Raw genomic sequence first — 14,640 nt, 5'->3', positions numbered from 1 at the left:
ATGTGTTAGTACATTTATTCATATTTGTAGGTGACTCACAAGGATGAACTCTCGGTCACATTATTGATTAGTCTGTTAAAATTAGTTTGATAAAGCCCATAAAGTTGCTGGTGTCAGCTTTGATGTGTCTCATAAAAATGTGGATTGGAAAATTAGGAATATGAAGAAATGGTCTTGGACTTTAACCGCCGTTATGTGTTTGGTCCAGTCTGTGTATTTGTTCAGAAAGTTGAAGCTAGATTGTTGGGAAATTTGTTCGCGCACACTCGGCTTGTTTCCATAAATTTCTGCATCCAAGTCCAAGAAGTTTTTGGAAGGACTCTTTACTAATGTCTGATGTAGATGTTTCACATGCTATAAATTGTTTTGATGTTCTAAAGATAATCTCACAAATTAATCTGAATCTGCACACTCAGATTGTGGAGGGTGTGTGTTTGTTGGCCTTGGAGGAAGTATGTGTTCTTGGATTGCTCCTGGTACTTAATGTGTCCTAGTTCTGTTTGTGAGTTTTGTGGTCACCTGAAAAGAAGTGTCTCTGATTGGGACTAACTGATTTAAAAAGACTTGACATAAGCACATAATGTTGAAATTACATTATTCTTGAGATAAATCAGGATTTTCATCGTCTGTACTAACAGATCGGCAAGTTATTCTGAGACTGTTTTATTGGCGCGTTAGCTGAGTTTGACAGTTCTGCTTTAAAGAAAAGTTGGTTTAATGCCAAAGCAACCTGTGAGAGTAGGAAAAAGAACAGTTGTTCAAATGTGACCACAGTAGGCCAAAGGTGTGCGTCTGCCATGACAGTCTCCAGGCTGCCAAAAACAACCCTTCCCTGTTTCAGCAGTCTTGGACATTGTGTACTGAGCCAAACAAAGCTGAGCTCACTTTGTTGTTTATAGTTTAGTGCGCATGTCAGTAAGGATATGAGATGTCTGGTGTTTGTATGTGTTGGGGGAAAACTCTGTAAAAGACCCAGGAGAAATAAAGACACAATGAGACAAAGTTACTTTCTTTATCAAACGTGTACACGGGTGAGCTGCTAAGAACAACTCACACCATGCACAGTGGCTTGGTAATTTTTATAGGAAAGACAGTGAGAACAGGATAAGAAAATACAAAACAAATAAAATAAACAACTCCATATGTGGCGCTAGTCTCGTCAGCAGAGAGCTGGGAGAAGGCTGTGAGAGATAAAACAATCTAAAACAATATGTCCCAAAACAGTATGTCTTTGCTGAGAAAGTCTAAAAAGATAATTCTAAACTAATCTAACCATAGACAAAAGGGCATGCTTGCACATTTAAAAGAAGGTAAAGAAACATAGAAACATTTTACCTGTAACATTCCCTCCTGTTTTAACTTATTTTAAATGTATACAACAATTGTCTGTGAAGGTTATTTATTAAGTATCTTAAACAATTTTTTAATTTTTCAAAATGTCAGCATAGCAGAAATGGCAGTCATTTGGTCTAAAGAATAAAACAAAAGAAAATAATACAAAGAAAAACATAGTAAATGAAATAACAAGTGGAATAAACAAGAAAAAATAATAAAACTAAAACTACAAAAAATAAAGGATATATTTTAAAACGAAAACTTACAAAAAAATAAAAGGATGAAAACTAAAATGAAAACTTTATATTTAAAAATGATGAAAACCTAATATGTAAAATGAAAACTTCAAAAAATACAAGGATGAAAACCTTATATTTAAAATGATGCAAACCTTAAATTGAAAACTTTATATGTAAAATAATGAAAACTTCATATTTAAAATGAAAACTTCAAAAAATAAAGGATGAGAACTTCAAAAAATAAAAGGGTGAAAACCTTATATTATACTTGCATAAACTACTAATGTGTTAATCAGTGCATGATCACTTGAAAAAGGCAGAAGTCATTTTTAATCACCACGTCATTCATTAGCAGTTATTACAAGTTCTCCTCTAACAGAATTGCAACGGGATGCTGTTCTTCTTTAGGCACGGCAACATAAGCAGTCATTGTAGTTGTTATCATCTTTGAAATCATTACTCTTAGACATGGCGGTGTAGCTGCTCCAGATGTGTGGTCAGTGACATATTTTTGCAGAATGGAAAAATTCTGCAAAGCTTCATAAATGTCTCCTCCAGTTTCGTATCCATCAGGGATAAAAGTGCAACATGTTTCCCCGATCAGCTTGCAAACTCCTCCTTGTGATGCTGTTAGCAGGTCTAGTGTCAGTCTGTTCTGCAGCACCATCGTTCTGATGGCCTGCTGTTCTCCTGCTAAGGCCGTTCCCAGGGCCTTAGTTAAGTTGATGTGTCGTAGCAGAGCATATCGGTTGATTTCCACGTGATCCCGCACCTCGGCAACTCCAATGCCGGGGATCAAGCTCTGTAAGAATTTCACTCCTCCTCAGATGCGAAACTCTGGTTCCTTTACTGCTTGGTGCCGTCCGTGCACATCCTGTCTGGTAATGAGTCTTTGTTTGTAGTATCATTCGGTAGCTGTAGTTGGAGCGACAGTTGAGGCTCATCAGTGTCGCGTTACTGGCACAGGTTTCGTTGAGTGAACAGTCCATACACTTCCTCTCGTTCCTCGGTGGGCAGAAAGTGTATATGTATTTGCATAGCAGTCAGTTTTATTATTCCAGTAAGCTGTAGTGTTCATAAACTGCCACCAGAAATTAGTGGCATAGCCATGGGGAAACTTGGTGTACTTTCCTTTGTCATACAGTGTCTGCCTTTTCTCCATATAACGTGACTTGTTGTCCCTCACGGAAGCAAAGGTGAAGAGCCCGGCCATGGTCAAGGCCGCTGCAGTTGTTAAGAGCCACCACCTCATGACGACGGGACACACCCTCCTGTCGCGAGTAGACCCCCCGGCCAGGAAAGCTGACCCCTCCACCGGGCGAGATCACAACAAGTAGGCACGCCTGCCGTCAGCTGTGTTTAGATGGCTTCACTTACTGGCTCTGATGGATGCAAGATGGTCGTTCCGCTATTTTGCAAACTCCAGTTTTTCCTTTGGAGCACTTTGATCAGAACCCAGTCACCGGGCTGTGATCTGCAAGACACTTGATAGACATCATTACATTCTTCGTCATTTACAATCATCTCTTTATTTTCCTACAACTTAGACATACATTTTGCTACTGAAATTGTATCTGCCTTTTTCACTGGGTAGATTTCTGGCCACTTTGAGAATACATCTATAACCACTAGGGTGTATTTTTACCCTTGGCATTCATTTAGCTCAATAAAGTCCATATGGATTGTGTGGTCTCAGGTTTCCCTGAGCATTACATTTTTGACACGTCATGCACGTTCTGACAAATTGTTTTGCTGAGGTTTCAAAATTTACAGTGTAGAATTTACAGTGTAGAAATGAGAGTTGACAATACTGGTCAGTCCCCCCGTTGACAAATGCGTACAGCCATGAGTCACTAATGCCGGCATTTTGTGGAGGAATTTTGGCAACACTAGCTTGCCATAACACATCATTAAGTCGTTTGTCAGAACTGCACCGTGTTTTAGCCATTTTGCCTGCTCTGCTGTGCTTGCTGCTTTTTGTTCATTTTTCAACACATCCAGTGGAATCTGATGTGTGTTTACTGCCATCAATGTGATGTTTGCCTGTTGTGCCGCCTATTTTGCTGCTCTGTCAGCAAAATTGTTGCCTGTAGTAATGAAAGAGTCAGTAGGCGTTGTAAGAGGTTGGCATGCTGGTTTGCCAGTTGGTGTAATCATTCCTCTGTTATGCCAAATTTTTTGCAAAATGATGCACAGCAGAGAAAACATACTGGCTGTCTGTATGTATGTTTATTAGTTTGTCTTTGTGTATTTAGCTTTCGCGTATCACAGCTATCAGCTCAGCGCTCTGTGCAGGACATGAAGAAGAAAATGGTTTTGCTTCCATTATTTTACTATCTGTGGTTACTGCGTAACCTACACAATTTTGGCCTGTGCTGTAAAGTCAAATGCTGTTCTCCTAGCTTCCACACTTGCTGATCATAAGGTGGATCTGGGCCTGGAGTTTGTTTAAATCTCAGAATGTTGTGATACTCGGTCGGTTTCTGGCACTCAGGTGTAATACCAGAAAAGAATGGCATGACTGCTATCTTAAGTTTTGTCAGAGCGTCTCTACCTAGCAAATTTACTGGACACGACGGGTCATATATGCATTTAATAAAGCACCTGCGGCCACTTGCTGTGTGTACTAGTTCTAAAAGGGCAGTTAATTGTTGTACAGTTGTGTGGCCTGAAGCTGACTTTACAACTAATTTGTCCTCTACTCCTACAATCTCGTGGGAAGTGACCTTCCTCTCCACGGTTCTAGCAGGCGTTGTCTCTATGTTATCTGCTGTTTCTGCGTGGCTGTCTGCAGCCTTGGTGTTTGTGACTTTGCTCGCCTCTCTGTTCCTGATAGCCACCTGCGAATTAGTGTTTTAGTCTGTTGTCAACAGTCAGCCTTATTTTTAAGTTACAGAATGCTTCTCCTTTTTTTTTTTGTATGGGAGAATAGATGCAACTCTACATTTTCACTTAAGGCAGTTTTAGATAATTTCTAGTTCTTCAAACAATGCATGGATCTCACACATTTCAAACTTTCAAGTTAGGGTTGTTTCCCATTTATACAAATATATATATTTAACTTTGCATTGCTCACAGCTCGTAGCTCACAGCTCTAAACCTAGGCATTTTTCAATCAAATGCCTAATCACTATGTGTCACTGTGATTCTCAAGTATGGTCACAAGTTCGTTTAAATTCGTTTCCAAAACCAACAAAATAATCAAACAAAACCAAAAAACATAAACGTGTCAGGACACAAAAGAAAAAAGAAAAATGCTGCCACCCGAACAAGGCAGAAGTCTGCATATGTTGGCTTGTAATAGCATGCAGCTTGTAACATGGTAGACTAATGTGCCTGTGTTAATTCAGCTCCATATTATTGTGTGAAGTTGCACTGGGTTGGGAGTGGTTTTGTGTGTGTCACATTTTTGGTGAGCCAATGGCTGGAATGGGGTTGGACTAATTAGAGGCAGGTGTACTTGATTGCACTGATACACTGGTCTACATATAGCCCACACTACAAACGCTGCTGTGTTGTTTTGTCTCTCTGTGCAGTCCAGGGCCTATTATATGCCACAGCCTAAAGGCAGCAGAGTTCCAGAGGCTTGAGTGACCACTGACTATATGCTTGCAGGGTGGTGGGTCTCCAAGGACAACTTCTAACCCTGTTAAAGGCAACATGTGGGGTGCAACTTGGCCGTGTGGCATAGCTGGCTCTGGCCTTGGGACTGTGTGTTTTTATACAATTCATAAGTGAGACACTGGACTGTTTTATCTTTTATCTCTTGATATGTTTTTCATCAATAAATTATCTTTTAGAATTTTATTGACTGACATCTTTTTGCCCACGACTGAGACGGTTGGTCAGACCTAGAGTCTTTCTTTGGGTGTGTTACAGCAGCTTCTGCTCTAAAAGAAACAAATAAATAAAAAGAAAAGAAAATGTGGAACATGCTCATCAGCTTAGCAGTGTCTACATATTTAATTCAGCTTCTCAATCCTGTAGTTTTAGCTGTTGTCTACAGGGTTTTGCTTATTGGTTGTTATTATAGGTGTGCTCTATATCTCAGCAATGTGTCATTCTAGGATGATAAGTTTCAAGCTGGTCAAGTGCCTCTATGCACTTCATTAGTTTAGTTATTCTCTGTATTGTCTTCATCTCACATGTCATTACACTGAGTTTCAGCAAACCTTAAGCTTGATGCAGACTACTGCTTAACAATTATCCACCTCACATCATAACCGATTAAGGTGCCTCTTCATATTAATATTATGTCATTGTTAATATTATCCTCTTTGTCTTATATAACAGCAATAGCATATTATATTTTATCAGTGTGTACCACTATATTACTACTGAGCCAATTTGATAGTTAGGATCATCTTATTCAGCAAACAGATAATTTAGAATTCATCCAATCTGCGGTCACATTTGTTCTCTCTGTTGCATGGCGGACCAGGCAGGTCTATTATAATATATTATTTATATTTTATTTTGTATCCATCAAGGGCTTCAGATGACCTGCAGAATCATCCTTTTCCCAGGGTGGAGACAGTTACCTTTTCACACACTGTCCTTGGCTGAACAATGACACAGCCTTAATATACCTTATTTATTTTATTAAAATATTTTCGTGTGAATTATTTGCTTTATATTCATTTTATACATGCTGGGCATGGTCATCATGCCAACTGTGTTTCATTGTTAATATCACTTTACAGGTTGTTATCCTTGCTATTATTAATTTCAAATACTCTAAAGATAATTTCCACTGTAATTTTCCCTTTATTTATCTTTATTTCGTACTTTTTATATTTATATCTACTCAGTGGGGTCTGTTTTCAACCCTTTTAAACTACTTCAAACTACTTTGATCTCTAGTTTTCACTTAATAAGGGATTATTAAGTTCTTCCTGATATGGGTGGTGCTGCAGATGCGGCTGCAGGAATGAGTGATGGCTTTCTAAAAGGGTTGTGGGAACTGCACAGTGTCTCGTCTTCTGGTTTTACTAAACTGGCAGTTGAGTTCTATTCTTCTGACTGTTTATATTTTGTTTTCTTAAATCTCTCAGTTTACAGACACTGTTTTTGTCCGGCGTCTGGACTTTTCTTTTCTCACCACTGCTCGTCAGGAGTGAGTTTTAATTTCACTTGCTTGATTACCCATCTTATTTATGTATTTACTTATTTTTGTTTAAGTAATATATACACAACACAGCTGCTATCACCTTCGCTGGTATTAGAGACGAGAGTGGTTGCTCACACGCCCTTCTACTTTCGGACTATTTCCAAAAGCGGTGTGAACTTTACGAGACGGAACTCGACCGTTCTCTCAACTCACCAGCACGTCAGTGAACAGCAGTAAAAGAAAAACACAGTAGGAGCAGCTCAGTCTCTTATCGGACCGTGAAAAGTCAGCTTGCTCCGTTAATTAAAACAATACACACACATACATTCACATTCACACTTATTCGCGCGATCGGAACCCTTATCATAAGGGGAGCTGCCAGTCTTTCTGTAGACGAGCTACTTATTCCCTTGACCCAGCTGGGGGAGCTACTCAGAGCTCCAAACCTAACCCACAAGAGTGGGGAGCTTCCAGTCGACGAGCTCCAAGCTACCAGCCGACGAGCTACTTTAAACCCACAGAAGTGGGGAGCTTCCAGTCGCGACGAGCTACTTTCGCTATTTTAAATTCCCTGAATTTAAAATACGATTTTTACGCAAGATTGTGTCAGTGTGTCTGTATCTACCTGGTCAGTGTCGCCGGGTCTGGTCCACCTCGATCGGGCCCCACCACCGTGGGTCGCTTTCTAAGAACGTTGGCCAAGACTCGAATTTAACGCCCTTGGTCTTTGACCACACACCTAGTGTGTGGGCTGTCGACAGACGAACAACGTGGACTGGTCACGGAGATGGGACACGATGGAGGCGCTCCGGCTCCGAAGGACCAAGAAATGTTGGGGGAAAACTCTGTAAAAGACCCAGGAGAAATAAAGACACAATGAGACAAAGTTACTTTCTTTATCAAACGTGTACACGGGTGAGCTGCTAAGAACAACTCACACCATGCACAGTGGCTTGGTAATTTTTATAGGAAAGACAGTGAGAACAGGATAAGAAAATACAAAACAAATAAAATAAACAACTCCATATGTGGCGCTAGTCTCGTCAGCAGAGAGCTGGGAGAAGGCTGTGAGAGATAAAACAATCTAAAACAATATGTCCCAAAACAGTATGTCTTTGCTGAGAAAGTCTAAAAAGATAATTCTAAACTAATCTAACCATAGACAAAAGGGCATGCTTGCACATTTAAAAGAAGGTAAAGAAACATAGAAACATTTTACCTGTAACAGTATGTGTGTACCAAGTTTACATATCCTTGTGGGGACCAACAATAATGCCCGTCCCCATGAGTTTGAAGGCATTTTTAAGACTCTAAATGTGGTTTTAGTGTCAGGGTTACTATTAGGCATTCAGTTTTGATGGTTAGGGTTAGCAGCTAGGGGAAGCATTATGTCAATTAGATGTCCCCACTAAGATGTAAAAACACGACTGTGTGTGTGTGTGTGTGTGTGTGTGTGTGTGTGTGTGTGTGTGTGTGTGTGTGTGTGTGTTTTTTAGAGGAAGGCGCAGTCATGTGTGACGGCTCAGTAACCGCAGTTTGTACTCCAGAACACACACAGAAGACAGTGTTTGGTGCAGAGCTCTATTCAGGGCTTTGTACACCTCGTCCCAACACATGCACGCACACACATGCACACTTGTATTGAGCAATAAGTCGACAAAGAGCAGCGCTGCTCTCTGACCAAGGACACGGAGCTCGCTGAGGCTCCTCCCGCTGGCAGGCTGCTGGGTGCTGTGTGTTGACAGCCTGTGATAAACAGCTGTAACGCGGCTGCAGTACCTGACTGACTCGTCCAGGTGTAATTACATCGGCTCCTTTTAATGTGTCAAAATCCATCAACATAGTGTTAGTACTTTGTGTGTGGCTCTGTGGTGTAGTGGTTTACACATTCGCCTAACAAGTGAAAGGTTCCTGGTTTGATTCCAGAAGCTCCATGAAGACTTTAATTGTTCTGTTATAAAACAATGAAGAATGACAGACAAACTTTTATTGTGTTTTTTATTATAAGGACATATTTTAAAACCTTTAATATTAATGTTAGGCTGGTGGAGGGGTGATGGAGTAATCAGCCAGGAGGATCATTCGCGTCCACCTCTTGTGTTTTACAGGTTTGTCTTTAGACTCTAAAAAGTTCCTGGTTTGGTTTAGAAAACGCGGTCTGGTTTCATCAAGACCTCTCAGCAGTAGCCATGCATGCTTAACACTGACAGGTTTGGCGTGACGGACGTGTTTTGCTTTTCCCATATCCTCATGTATCACCCACCGCCATCGAAGGACGTTCTTTGTGTGAATGTGACACCTTATCAAAGCAGCATTATTTTAGGGAAATGGCCTTGAAATTGAGCCTAATCATGTCAGCGCTGTTTTTCATGGGATTTCCTCTTATTTGCACGATTGTTTAATTTGTGCACAGAGAATAAATATCTGTGAGACGATGTAGGACCAGAAAGCCGTTTTCACTCACAAACTTTGGAGAGTTTCAGGATAAGTAGGTCAGGATGTTTTCTGTAGTTGGCTTTGTTTATATTGCATGAAGCACACAGGAGGAAGCCGTCTGCTTCAGACATGTTAAAACCGCTGGAAGTGCTCCAGAGGGAGTTGTCTGGATCGAGCTTCCAGGACGCTCTTTCACTACCGGTAAATGCACCGGTAGAGCTATTACTCGAACTGCTCTCACAGTCTGACAGTCTGAGTTTTTTATGAGGGAGCTGCAGGTTCAAAACATTTTAAAGTGACTACGTCAGACATTTTTCTCACACACCTCTGTCAGGTGATGTCTAGAAGAGTTCAAGGATGCTGCGCATGTGTGGAAATGTCTTTCCACCTCCGTCTAACGGCAAAACGTGAAACGCTGTCATGTGTGAGGACACGAATTTGGCAGTTTTCCAGTACAGGGAGGAGGAATTTGACATTTAAGGAGGAAGCTTTGAGGGAACTAGGAATGCCATCATACCTGAAATTGAGTAGATGATATCAGAGCCAGTAGATTTACACAATCTGCAATACCAAAACAAAATTATGTAATGCACTTAAACATAAACATGTAGGTGTTCCCCGTCACTTCCTGAAAAGCTGCAGGTTCAGTACCTACACCACCTACAGCAGCTGAGGTCATGAAAAAACCAACTACTGGGGCGTTTTTGGAGTTTTGGTATCAAAAGGTATCCTGAGTTTCGGTTCTGGCAACTTCCTGGCGGAAACCAAGAGAACTGAACTTCTGTTTTCCAAATCTTAACCAAGTCATTCTGGCTGTTGGAAGGTCAGGGTGTGTGAAAGTAAAATGAAAGAAAATGTAAAAGTGTTCAGTCATGTGTGCAGCTCGAGCGGTGGTGTTCATCCAAAAAATGTGGACTTTCTACCCTTTAAACCTGGAAAAGTTTCCACCTGTGCTTGTGGACATGAGTCAATAAATCTGATGAAAATTTGTGTTTGTGTAAACAGCAAAGGAGGGGAAATCTGGAGCCGAGAACACGGATCGATAGATTAAATATTGGGAGTATTTAACAAACAGCTGTAATCTGTGTTATAGAGGTGAAAAATTTAAGCGTGTTTAGCTGAAGTTGTTTCCCTTCTGTTGTCTTCGGGGGAGGGAAATTAGGCTTAAACCCTAAAGCAAGTCAGCTGAGGGGAAGCACTGAAGTTGTTGGAGACTCATGAAGCTGTAGTAAATTACATGGGGTGTTTGTCTTGTTTGTGTAAGATAAAAAAAACCTGAGAGGAAATAAGTATCCAGTCCACAAGATAAAATCCCTTAAAGGTGCTTCGGGGCTCTGCGAGCAACAGCAGTGATGCTAACGCAAGTATCAAGCTAATATTGGCGACAACAACAGTTGTCTGTAGTTCTGTAAGTGGCGGAAGGACTGCAAGCAGCAGTGTTAACAACACAAAAAGGAGCTAAAACTTGAGTTTTAATCAAAACAGTTGAATGTAACAGCACAACAGAAGGACACGTTGTGTCCTCACCCGTGTGCAGCTCTGTTTTTAGTTTGTGATAAAACTGTGACACGGTTTCATGTGTCCACATGCTTACCAAGGTCATTGGTAAGCATGACAAATATTTTAAGATATTAAAGAAAACCAGGGCAGAAGAAGCTCTCACAAACACACCCCACATTAATCCCATGACCCCTTGAAGGGTCTGTGACCTCCCTGCTGGGAAGGGCTGCCTTTCAAAGGCAAAAAGAGGAATGCATTCCTCGCAAACCCCCTGAAGGGGTTTGTCCGCCCCTGGCGTCACTGAGCTGCGCTTTGGGAATTCACGTCTTGCTATTTTGTTGCTGCGAGTTTGAGTGTGAGTCGTCTAATTGTCAGCTTCCAGCGCAGCGGTTTGAAGTGGGTTTGTCAGCTTGTTTTTCTTGCACAGACGCAGCACAAAGAGACAAAACGAGCTGCGCCATTATCTCTACTGAACGGTTGCTGAGTGTTTGAGGGTGACGTAGGCTGGTGTGAAACTTTGACCATATCTGTGGCTGTCCAGCTGCACTTCACCTCCTCAAACACAGAAATGCGTTTGACTTGGGATGGCGTGCCAGAGGCTGCATGAAATATATCTGCAGTGTTGTGACCCTCGCAGTGTTTATGTACCCAAAAGATGTTGAGTGACGTTAAGCTGACATGCTAAACCGAGAGGTTTTTTTTTTGTCTTTCTGCAAGCAGCATACCAGTTTCCTGTCTTTGGTACAGTCAGTTCCTTACACACCAAAAAAAAAAGTTCATGACCCTGAGCTGTGGAAAATTACAAGGTTTTTTTTTTTTTTGTTTCTTTCTTTTTTTGGCCACCTTGTAGACAAAACGATTGAATAAAAATGATAAGTAAAAGTGTTGCAGACACCTCTGCAGGAAGAGAGCTGCAGCAAAGATGTTGCTGAATTGGAGGAAAACGTCTTGTTTATTTAATTTTTGGGTGTGCTTTTGAGCAAAATTGAGCTGAACCCCAGAGGTAAACAAACCAAATCCCTGTGCAGTGTATGGTACACTCAGTATTTCAGGCTGTGCTTTCATTCATGCTGTGAACGTGACTCTGTTTCACTTCTTTGCACGAAGATTCAGCAAAGAAACAAAGGGCTGTTCTTTCAGAGGGGGGTGAGGGGGGAGACTCTGAAAGTGTGTGTGGCTGTGTTTGTTTGCTGTCTGTTGAATAAAAGCCATCACGTGGATGCGGATGGTGTAATAAATTTGTACTCTTGTTCTATTGCCCCGTAATAAAGAGATTTGTGGTATTATGTGCTGATGCAACAGCAGCAAAAACAAAGATGTTCTTTAATCTGAGCTCAGATATTCACACGGGTTCCAGGTGGATTAGGTCCTGATACAAACAGTGTGGGTGTGCCCGAGTGTCCCGCTGGAACATTATGTGCTACTGTCTGAATAAAGGACAGACAGGTTTGTGTTCACTTTCAAATCAAAGCAGGGAGGAGGTTTTCAGGTCAGGCAGTGAATGTAGAAGATGTCCTTGCACTCACAGACCCACTTTATTTCATTTCTTTTGACTCAGTGTTGTTGTTGTTATTGTTATTATTCATTGATCACCTTCATTTGATTTTGTTTCACTCCATATTCCTCCAGTGGATGTTAAGCAGCAGTATTAGGTGAGGTCTGATCTGTTGTCTCGGCAGGTTTTGTTTGTTTTGTTTTGTTTTTGCTGCTGAAAACAGAAAAAATAAACACAAAGACTAAAACAATACTGGCAAAGTCGTAATTTTAAACAGCAGCATCGGCCCAGAATTTCACATTCGAAGTCTGCTTGTTTTAGAGGATGTGGAGGCCCCTGTAAGGAATAACCCACAATGTGAAGAGTTGTGCAACATTTCTGTCAGCGTGATTAAACACGTATTACCATAGTGTGTGTGATGATGCTGACCGTGTGTGTGTGTGTGTGTGTGCGCGCTGTGTAAAGGCGTCTGTCAGCTGCAGAAGTTATTTTTGAAGCCGTGCTCAGCTGGTGTCCTGTGTTGTGTTCTTTTTGTTCTGCGGTTTGATCATTCATTGGCCTGAGTCGGCACACTGAAAGAGGTCACTTTGTTTTAGGTAGTTATTAAAGCCTGTAGCTTTTATTATGGAGGACCCAATGTGCCAAAAATAAGTAAATAAATAAAGAAACAACTTTATTAGTTTTTAATTTATGTGTCAACAGTGCACGTGTAATGGAATGTTGACATATGTGTTTAAATAATTAGGCCTTGTATTGAATGCCATTCTTTGTTCATTCATGATTAAAAAGCACCACCAAATAAATACTTAAAGCGCGCAGTCCCGCTGTGTGTTCTCGTCAGCTAAATTCTTTATCATTATGTTTTTTTTCTTCTGCGACGTCCGTGTGATCCCACACAGACAAAGACACCCTTCAGATGCCTGCTCGCTGTTTGCTTTTTCCAAAAGTGTTTTACTGTTTTTCAATAATTTAATATTTGTTGTACAAGAAAACCACCTGTAAATCTCTCCCTATTAAAGTGAACTGCAGAGCCAGACAGGACTAATACACCCACAACTTGAAAACTAGAAAAATCCTGTTTTTCCTAATGGAAGATCAATACACTGTGTGCAGTATTTCAAAATAAAAGCCCTTAGCTAGGCTAGCTATAGGAATTTTCCAGCATGCTTTACAGTGCAAGTTTTTCAAAATAACTTTTTATAGTATAAACATTAACTGCTGACTCCATTCAGCTTTTTCAGGCAACCTGTTTACCTGCAACTTCTTACACATTGAGAAGCAACCATCACACAGCAGTCGCCCCACAAATTGCATTTTCTAATCTATTTCTAATTTACTTTTATATTGTTTTATATTTATTCAGAACTAAATGTATCAATAAGTGAACATTTAGAAATCCATCATTTTCTTAACAACTTATCCAAATCATGATCATGAGGGGCCGCCACTATAAATATTCTCTTTAATTTTTCTTAGTTAGGGTCCTCCACAGCAGTGAAAGAGTGTGTTAGGTGACACTGTGTGGCCTCAACATGATTGCATATCCACCCACAGCTGCAAAACGCAGTGAATGGAAGAGAAGTGAAACCTGGCTTTTGTCCTGTCAGCACATGTTTTTTGATCTCGGCCTGAGCGGTGCAGAGCGAGCTGACGGATGGATGAAGACAGAGCGAAGAAAAGACGAGCGGGGGAGGGAGCCCTGTAGATCTGGACGTTTTCCTGGCTGCTGAGATAAAAAAACCATTTTGTTCCCTTCAGTTTTTGGGTGCTTCTCCCTATTTTTGCTCTCTTCTGTTCCCACTTTGGAGTGTTTATAGAGCTGAAACTTGTGGGCACGATCACAAAGTAAAGACATGAAGGAGTTTATGTCTCGTTGCCTTTAAAGTGGGATTAACCCTCTAATTAAACGCCTTCTCTTTACAGAATCTGTACATGCATCTGTGATTAGTGCGTTATATATTTGATGGTTGGGTTGTTTTGCATTAAAAGCATCTGGTCCCGAACTGCTCCTCAAGTGTGTTTCAAAATCCAGAAGACTGGAAGTTGCAGTTTGAGTTTATTAGGGCACCGAGTGTTGCTCATAAAATTCCCAGCCTGACTCGCAGGTCACTGCTGGAGGCTTTAAAACTGCACAGCTGCAGCACTGAAGGGCTTTTAGGGCTTTATTGGGGCCGTTCAGAGTTTTCTAGATGCATGCCTCTTTTAAAAATAATCTTGAACTGGCTCAGTGCAGGTATTTGACGATGTATTTTAAATTAAAAATTAACAGCCAAGAGGATTTTATATAAAGCTATCTGCAACTGAGTGTATAGAGCTTTGGCGCTCACAGAGATTCCTCGTACAAACTCTGAGGTCATCATTTGAAGCTTTAGCCATGTTTGTTACGACCTTCTTCCTTGTAGTTCTGTGTTAACAATAAGAAGCGTTGTCAGCAGAGGAAAGGAGGAACACATGGTGGGGCTGGAGTGGGGAAGGAAAGTTGGTTACAAGTGAATTGTTGATTCTGGGCTCCACACAGAGGTCTT

At 40.9% G+C, this 14,640-nt stretch overlaps 1 protein-coding gene across 2 annotated transcripts in view; it reads left to right on the top strand.

Moving 5' to 3' along the window:
* hif1al (hypoxia inducible factor 1 subunit alpha, like) overlaps positions 1-14,640 on the top strand; it is a 32,605-nt gene that overhangs the window by 1,268 nt on the left and 16,697 nt on the right. The window lies entirely within an intron of this gene.

The sequence above is a fragment of the Diplotaxodon limnothrissa genome, linkage group LG14, assembly GCF_057381915.1.
Source record: "Diplotaxodon limnothrissa isolate DT_005_m linkage group LG14, D_limnothrissa_male_GT1.1, whole genome shotgun sequence".
NCBI classification, from domain to species: domain Eukaryota; kingdom Metazoa; phylum Chordata; class Actinopteri; order Cichliformes; family Cichlidae; genus Diplotaxodon; species Diplotaxodon limnothrissa.
The sequence above is the reverse complement of the archived record's forward strand: the minus strand, read 5'-3'. Positions and strand labels throughout refer to the sequence as shown.